At 44.7% G+C, this 9,263-nt stretch overlaps 1 non-coding gene across 1 annotated transcript; it reads left to right on the top strand.

The window, feature by feature from the left end:
• The first annotated feature begins 8,840 nt into the window (after window positions 1–8,840).
• trnal-aag (transfer RNA leucine (anticodon AAG)) lies at window positions 8,841–8,922 on the top strand. Its single transcript has one exon. It is a non-coding gene; the product is annotated as a tRNA-Leu (tRNA).
• The last annotated feature ends 341 nt before the right edge of the window (window positions 8,923–9,263 follow it).

Raw genomic sequence — 9,263 nt, forward strand, 5'->3', positions numbered from 1 at the left:
TCCTCGTAAGACATTCTCTCCATACCAGGCAACATCCTAGCAAGTATCTTCTGCACCCTTTCCAAAGCTTCCACATCCTTCTTATAATGCAGTGACCAGAACTGTACACAATACTCCAAGTGCAGCCGGACTAGAGTTTTGTACAGCTGTAGCATGACCTCATGGTTCTGGAACTCGATCCCTCTATTAATAAAAGCTAAAACACGGTATGCCTTTTTTAACAACACAGTCAACTTTGGTGGCAACTTTCAAGGATCTGTGTACCTGGACACCGAGATCTCTCTGCTCATCTACACTACCAAGAATCTTACCATTAGCCCAGTACTTTGCATTCCTGTTACTCCGACCAAAGTTCATCACCTCACACTTGTCTGCATTAAACTCCATTCGCCACCTCTCAGCCCAGCTCTGCAGCTTTTCTATGTCTCTCTGTAACCTACAACATCCTTCGTCACTATCCACAACTCCATCGACCTCAGTGTCGTCTGCAAATTTACTAACCCACCCTTCTACGCCCTCATTCAGGTCATTTATAAAAATGACGAACAGCAGTGGACCCAACACCGACCCTTGCAGCACGCCACTAGTAACTGGACCCCAGGATGAACATTTCCTATCAAACACCACCCTTTGTCTTCTTTCAGCAAGCCAATAACTGATCCAAACTGCTATATCTCCCACAATCCCATTCCTCCACTTTTTGTATATTAGCCTTCTGTGGAGAACCTTATCGAACGCCTTGCTTAAATCCATATACATCACATCAACCGGTTTACTCTCATCTACCTGTTGAGTCACCTTCTCAAAGAACTCAATACGGTTTGTGAGGCACGACTTAACCTTCACAAACCGTGCTGACTATCCATAATCAAATTATTCTTTTCCAGATGATTATACATCCTATCTCTTATAACCTTTTCCAACACTTTACCAACAACTGAAGTAAGGCTTACTGGTCTATAATTACCAGGGTTGTCTCTACTCCCCTGCTTGAATAGGGGAACCACATTTGCTGTCCTCCAGTTTTCTGGCACTATTCCTGTAGACAATGACGATTTAAATATCAATGCTAAAGGCTCGGCAATCTCCTCCCTGGCTTTCCAGAGGATCCCAGGCTAAATACCATCCGGCCCAGTGGACTTATCTATTTTCACACTCTGCAGGATTTCTAATACCTCTTCCTTGTGAATCTCAATCCCACCTAGTCTAGCATCCTGTATCTCAGTATTCTCCTCGACAACATTGTCGTTTTCTGGAGTGAATACTGTCGAAAAATATTCATTTAGTGCGTCCTCTATCTCCTCCGAGTCCTCACACAACCTCCCATTAATATCCCTAATTGGCCCTAATCTTACTCTTGTCATTCTTTTATTCCTTAAATACCTATAGAAAGCCTTATGGTTTACCCCGATCCTATCGGCCAACAACTTCTCATGTCTCCTCCTGGCTCTTCTGAGTTCTCTCTTTAGGTCTTTCCTGGCTAGATGTAACCCTCAAGTGCCCTAACTGAGCATCCACATCTCATCCTAACATAAACCTCCCTCTTCTTCTTGACCAGAGATTCCACTTCCTTTGTAAACCACGGCTCCCGCGCTCTACAGCTTCCTCCCTGCCTGACAGGTACATATTTATCTAGGATACTCAGGAGCATTTCCTTGAATAAGCTCCACATTTGTAATGTGCCCATTCCCTGTAGGTTCCTTCCCCATCCTATACTTCCTAAATCTTGCCTGATCGCATAGTAACTGCCATTCCCTCAGATGTAAATTTCGTGGAAGTTTGTGTGTGTGTGTGTATTTCCGTGTATAACTGTTTGATGACAGGAGACAGGGTGGTCAATGAGATTTGAGTGACTGAGTGTGTGTGTGTGTTTGTGTGTGTGTCCGTATATATGTGCTTACTGGCACGAAACAGTTTGGTGTGTGTATGTTTTTGTGTATATCTGTCCAATGGCAGGAAGCAGGGTGTTCATGGAGTTGTGTGTGTGTGTGGATGTGAGTTTCTGCATATATCTTTTTCATGGCAGGAGACAGGGTGGTGGTCGAGAGTAGGTTGTCTGTGTTTCTGTGTCTATGTGCTTAGGAAATAGGGTAGGAGATAGGGTGGTGGTGGATGGGTGTGTGTGAGTGTGTTTCTGTGTATATCGGTTTAATGTCAGGAGACAGAGTGTTGGTGGGGGGATGTTTGTGTGTGTTTTATTTTCTGTATATGTATGTTTAATGGTATGTGGTAGGTGGTGGTGCATGGTTGTGTGTATTTTTTTGTCTATATCTCCTTAATTACAGGAGACAGACTGGTGGTGGTGGAGGGTTGTGCGTGTGTTTTCGTGTATATCTATTTAATGGCAGGAGGCAGGGTGGTCGTGGAGGTTTGTGTGCGTGCGTGTTTCTGTGCATATCTGATTAACGGCAGGAAACAGGGTGGTGGTCGAGGGAAGTGTGAGTGTTTTTGAGGATATCTGTTTAATGGCAGGAGACAGGGTGGTCGTGGAGGGGTGTGTGCGTGCTTTTGTGTATATCTGATTAACGGCAGGAAACAGGGTAGTGGTTGAGGGATGTGTGTGTTTGTGTGTATGTCTGCTTAAAGGCAGGAGACATGGTGGTGGAGGAGGGTTGTGCGTTGGTTTCGGTGTCTACCTGCTTAATGTCAGGAGGTAGGGTAGTCATATTGGGTTGTGTGCGTGTGTGTTAATGTGTATATCTATTTAAGGGCTAGAGACAGGGTGGTGGTGGGGGGTGCTCTGTGCGTGTTTCTGTGTATAACTGTTAATGGCAGGTGGCTTGTTGGTGGTGAAGCGTTCTGTGTGTTTCTGCGTATATGTGCTTAATGGCAGGAGACATGATGGTGTGTGTGTGTTTCTCTGTATACCTGTTCAATGGCAGGAGGAAGGATGGTCATTGAGGGTTGTGTGTGTTTCTTTGTATCCCTATTCAATGGCAGGAGACACGGTGGTGTTGGAGGGTAGAGTGTCTGTGTTTCTGTGGTCTGTGTGCTTAGTGGCAGATGACAGGGTGGTGGTGGAGGGTTGTGTATGTTTCTGTGTATATCTTTTTAAGCTCAGTAGACAGGGTGTTCGTAAAAGTTTGTATGTGTGTTTCTGTGTATATCTGTTTAATGGCAGGTGACAGGGTGGTGGTCGAGGTTGGTGTGTGTGTGTGTTTCTGTGTATATATGTTTAATTGCAGGAGACAGGCTGATGGTGAAGGGTGGTATGTGTTAGTTTCTGAGTATATCTGTTTTATGGCAGGAGACGTGGTGGTGCTTGAGGGTTGTGCGTGTGTTTCTGTGTATATCTGCTTAATGGCAGGCATCAAGATGTTGGTCGGGGGTTTTGTGCGTGTTTGTGTGTGTGTGCGTTTCTATGTATATCTGTTTAATGGCAGAAAGCAATGTGGAGGTTAACAGTTGTGTTTGTGCATTTCTACGTATATCTGTTTAATCGCAGGGGATAGAGTTGTGGTGGAGGGTTGTGCGTGTATGTGTTTCTGTGCATGTCTGTTTAATGGCAGGAGAAAGGGTGATGGTGTTTCTGTTTATATCTGTTTAATCGCCGGAGAGAGTATGATAGTGGAGGGTTGTGTGTGTGTGTGTGTGTTTATGTGTATATCTGATTCATGGCAGCAAACATGGTGGTGGTGGAGGGTTCTGTATATGTGTGTGTTTCTGTGTATATCTGTTTCAGGGCAGGAGACATGATGGTGGTCGACGGATGTGTGTGTGTACTTCTGTGTATATCTGCTAAATGGCAGCAGAACAGGGTGGTGGTGGACGGACACGTGTGTGTTTGTGTGTATATATGTATAGATGGAAATGTGTTGCTGGAGAAGCGCAGCAGGTCAGGCAGCATCTAGGGAACAGGAGAATCGACGTTTCGGGCATCAGCCCTTCTTCAGGAATGAGGAAAGTTTGTATATATGTATACTTGTGTGTCTATCAGCAGACAGGGTGGTGGTCGACGATTGTGTGTGTGTTTTTCTGTGTATATCTGTTTAGTGGCAGGAGAAATGGTGGTGGTGAAGTGTAGAGTGCGTGTTTGTGTGTATATCTACTTAATGGCAGGGAATAAGGTAGTGGTGAAGGGTTGTGTGTGTGTGTTTCTGCATATATCTGTTTAATGGCTGCTGACAGGGTGGTAGTGGGGGGTTGTGTGTGTGAGTGCTTCTGTATATATCTGTTGAATTGCAGGAGACAGGGTGGTAGTGGAGGGTTGTGTATGTGCGTTTCTGTATATATCTATTGAATTGCAGGAGACAGGGTGGTAGTGGAGGGTTGTGTGTGTGCTTCTGTGTACATCTGATCATTGGCAAAAACAACTTGCTTGCGTAGTGGTGTGTATGTAGTTCTGTGTATCCCTGTTTAATGGCAGGAGACAGAATGGTAGTGGAGGTTTGTTTGTGTGTGTGTTTCTGTGTATAATTGATTTATGGCAGCAAACAGGGTGGTGTTTCTGTGTATATCTGTTTAATGATAGGCGAGGGGTGGTCGTGGTGGTGTGTGTATGTTTGTGTATATCTGTTTAATGACAGGAGACAGGGTGGTGGTGGAGGTTGGTGAGTGTGTGTTTCTGTATATAACTGTTTAATGAATGTAGACAGGGTGGTCGTGGAGGCTTGTGTGTGTGTTTCTGTGTATATCTGCTTAATGACAGGAAACAAATTGGTTCTCAATGCTTGTGTGTGCGTGTGTGTGTGTGTGTTTCTGTGTACATCTGTTTAATGGCAGAAAACGATGTGATAATGGAGGGTTGCGTGTTTGTGTGTTTCTCTCTATGTCTGTTTAATGGCAGGAGACAGGGTAGTGCTGAAGATATGTCTTTATGTTTCTGTATATATCTATTTAATTGCCGGAGACAGAGTGGTGGAGGAGGGTGGTGTGTGTGTGTGTGTGTTTGTGTGTCAATATGTTTAATTGCAGGAGACAGTGTGGTGTTGGAGGAATGAATGTGGGTGTTTCTGTGCATATATTTATAATGATGGGAGACTGGGTGTTGGTGGGTTGTTTGTATGTTTCTATAAATATCTGTTTAATTGCTTAATGACAGGAAACAAATTGCTGTTCAAAGGTTGTGTGTGCGTGTGTGTGTGCGTGTGTTTCTGTGTGTTTCTGTGTATGTCTGTTCAATGGCAGGAGACAGGGTGTTGGTGTCGAGATGTGTGTGTGTTTTGTTTATATCTGTTTAGTCAGCGGAGAGTGTGTGATTGGGGAGGATTGAGTGTGTGTATGTGTATGTTTATGTGCATATCTGATTAATGGCAGCAAACAGGGTGGTGGTGGAGGGTTCAGTATGTGTGTGTGCTTCTGTGTAGATCTGTTTTATGGCAGGAGACAGGGTGATGGTCGAGGGTTGTGTGTGTGTATTTCTATGTATATCTGCTCAATGGCACGAGAACAGTGTGGTGGTGGAGGGTTGTGTGTGTGTGTGTGTGTGTTTCTGTGCATATATGTTTAATGCCAGGAGACAGAGTGTTGGTGTCGTGTTGTCTGTGCGGTTTTTTTTTTCTGTGCTAGTCTATTTAATGGTAGTTGATAAGGTGATGGTGCAGGGTTGTGTGCGTCTTTCTGTATATATCTGCTTAATGACAGGAGACAGACTGGTGTTTGTGGAGGGTTGTGTGTATGTGTGTTTCTGTGTATATCTGTTTAATGGCAGGAGACAGGGTGGTGCTGAAGATATGCGTGTATGTTTCTGTCTATATCTGTTTAATGGCAGGAGATAGGGTGGTGCTGAAGATATGCGTGTATGTTTCTGTGTATATCTGTTTAATGGCGGGAGATAGGGTGGTGCTGAAGATATGCGTTTATGTTTCTGCGTATATCTGTTTAATGGCAGGAGATAGGGTGGTTCTGAAGATATGCGTGTATATTTCTGTGTATATCTGTTTATTTGCAGGAGACAGGGTATTGGAGGAGGACTGTATGTGTGTGTTTCTGTGTATATATGTTTAATTTCAGGATACAGGGTGGTGGTGGAGGATTGTGTGTGTGTTTGTTTCTGTGTATATTTATTTAAGGGCAGGAGATAGGGTGATGATGGAGGATTGTGTGCATGTTTCTGTGTATATCTGTATAATGACAGGAGACAGGGTTATCGTGGAGGGTTGTGTGTGTGTGTTTCTGTGCATATCTGATTAGTAGCAGGAAACAGGGTGGTGGTCGAGAGATGTGTGTGCGTTTCAGTGCATTTCTGTTTAATGGCAAGAGACAGGGTGGTGATGAAGGATTGTGTGTATTTCTGTGTGCACCTGTTTAATAGCAGGACACAGGGTGTTCGTGGAGTGTTGTGTGCGTGTGTTTCTGTATACATCTATTTAAGGGCTGGAGACAGGGCGGTGGTGGAGGGTAGTGTGCGTGCGTGTTTCCATGTATAACTGTTTAATAACAGGAGACAGTGGTGGAGGTGGGATGTGTGTGTGTTTCTGTGTTTAACTGCTTAATGACAGGAGACAGGGTGGTGCTGGAAATATGTGTGTATGTTTCTGTATGTATCAGTTTAATTGCAGGACACGGTGGTGGAGGAGGCTGGTGTGTGTGTGTTTCTGCGTAAATCTATTTAATGGCAAGACACAGTGTGGTAGTGGAGGGTAGAATATCTGTGTCTATGTGCTTACTTGCAGGAGACAGGATGGTGGTGGAGGGTTGTGTATGTAGGAGTCTTTCTTTGTATATCTGTTTAATGGCAGGAGATAGGATGGTGGCCAAGAGTTGCGTGCGTTTGTTTCTGTGCATATCTGTTTAATGGCAGGAGACAGGGTGGTCGTGGTGGGTTGTGCGTGTGTGTATTTCTGTGTATATCTATTTAATTGCTGAGGACAGGGTGGTGGTGGAGAGATGTGTGTGTGTTTCAGTGCATATATGTTTAATGACAGGGGACAGGGTGGTAGTGGAAGGTGGTGTGTGCATGTTTCTGTGTATATCTGTATAATCGTAGGAGACAGGGTGGTGATGGAGGGTTGTGTGTGTTTGTGTTCCTGTATATACCTGTTTAATGAAAGGAGACAGGGTGGTCGTGGAGAGTTGCTGTATGTTTCTGTAAGTTTCTGTTTAATAACAGGAGACAGCGTGGTGGTGGAGGATGGTGAGTGTGTGTTTCTGTGTATAACTGTTTAATAGCCGGAGACAAGGTGGTGCTGGAGTTTTGTGTGTGTAATTCTGTATATATCTGTTTAATTACAGGAGACAGGTGGAGGGTTGCGTGTGTGTTTCTGCTTAAATCTGCTTAATGACAGGAGACAAATTGGGTGTCAAGGATTGTGTGTGCGTATGTGTGTGTGTGTGTTCCTGTGTATATCTGTTTAATGGCAGAAAACAATGTGGTGGTGGAGGGATGTGTGTGTGTTTCTGTGTATTTCTCTTTATTGACAGGATACAGGGTGTTAGTGGAGGGTTGTGTGTGTGTGTGTTTCTGTGTATATCTGCTTAATCGCGGGAGACAGCGTGGTGGTGGAGGGTCGTGTTGTATGTTTCAATGTATATCTGATGAATAGCAGGAAACAGGGTGTGGTGGAGGCTTGTGTGTGTGTGTTTCTGTGTATATCTGTTTAATGGAAGGAGACAGCGGGATGGTGGAGGGTTGTGTATGTGTGCTTCTGCATAGATTTGTTTATGGGAGGAGACAGGGTGGTGGTGGAAGGTTGTGTGCTTGTGTTTCTGTCTGTACCTTTTTAATAACAGGAGACAGATATTGGTGCAGGTTGGTGTGTATGTGTTTCTGCATATCCCTGCTTAATGGCGGGAGAGAGGGTGGTGGTGGAGGGTTGTGTGTGTGTTTCTGTGTATATCTGCTTAATGACAGGAAACAAATTGGGTGTCAAGGGTTGTGTGTGCGTGTGTGTTTGTGTGCGTGTGTGTTTGTGTGTTTCTGTGTATATCTGTTTAATGGCAGAAAACAATGTGGTGGTGAAGGGTTGTTTGTGTGTGTGTGTTTCTGTTATATTTGTTTAATGGCAGGAGACAGGGAGGTGCTTTAGAGATTTGTGTGAGTTTCTGTATATATCAGTTTATTGACCGGAGGCAAGGTGCTGGAGCAAGGTTGTGTGTGTGTGTGTGTGTGTGTGCTTCTGCGTATATCTGCTTAATAGCGTGAGACAACGTGGTGGTGGAGGCTTGTGTTGTGTGTTTTAGTGCATATCGGATTACTGGGAAGAAACTGGATTTTGGTGAAGAGTTGTGTGTGTGTTTTTGTGTATATCTATTTAATGGAAGGAGACAGGGTAGTGGTGGAAGGTTGTGTGCTTGTGTTTCTGTCTGCACCTGTTTAATAACTGGCTCCGAGGTCAGAGCATCCTCACAATGTGATCTGTCGTTCTCGGAATGTAATGCTACCTCCGCTTTTAGGGTGGAGAACATTCTTTGGGACTCTTATTCTGCAAAACAGACACAGTGACTGTAACTATGCTGCACGGTATGATGTGGAACACGGCCTGCTCAGCTTTGTGCATTTTCCCTGTAGTCCGGTGTGTTTCGTGTTCCGTGTAAACGTGAAAAATGTCCTGTTTTGAGCAATGGGTGACATCATTTAGCAAAGCAAGAATCGAAATTGCAGTCATGTCAAGCAGCTCATGGTAATGTGACAAAATCATAACCGATCATATATTCTCACGCACTCACAGATACATTTGTAGCTGAAAAGAGTCTGAGAAGATAGACTCAGCATACCATTGATTTTTGTCTGGATTGATGGGCTATCATTATCTGCTGCGAAATTGATATTGTAGACGGGCACATCCCAGCAGCTGTGCGAGTCGGAGAGGGGTCATGGAACCCTTTTCACTTGACTTTGCATGTGTTGGTATGCAGGAGCACAATTGGAAGTGCAAGAAAATGGGCGGCTGCGGGCGGCTGGTAGTGTGGCCGAGCGGTCGAAGGCGCTGGATTAAGGCTCCAGTCTCGTCAGAGGCGTGGGTTCGAATCCCACCGCTGCCATTTCTGCTGATCAACTCCAACGACGCCGCTTGTTCAAATGCGGTTTCGACCCCTGCTGCATTTCTGTTTGAAACAGAAGAAAAATGAGTTTGCTTCCCGTGGAATTAACTGTGGTGTGGTAAAGTGCCGAAATTTCCGAAGTGTCTGTGCTGTCACGATCGTGTTCGCCTCCCGCGCGGAAAATCGCAAGCAGCTCTGCTGTTGCTTCACGTTCCAGGCAAGTTGAGTTTTTACTGGAACCGAATGGAGACTGTTATTTCCTCGCTGTTGTGAAACAAAGTCCTACGGTGACTCGACTCGTCGTTATTTGGCTTTCTGGCCAATGAGAAAATCGTTCCAAT

Source organism: Chiloscyllium plagiosum, unplaced genomic scaffold (genome assembly GCF_037043375.1).
Source record: "Chiloscyllium plagiosum isolate Xiang-an unplaced genomic scaffold, Cpla_swu_hap1 HiC_scaffold_45, whole genome shotgun sequence".
Taxonomy (NCBI): Eukaryota; Metazoa; Chordata; class Chondrichthyes; order Orectolobiformes; family Hemiscylliidae; genus Chiloscyllium; species Chiloscyllium plagiosum.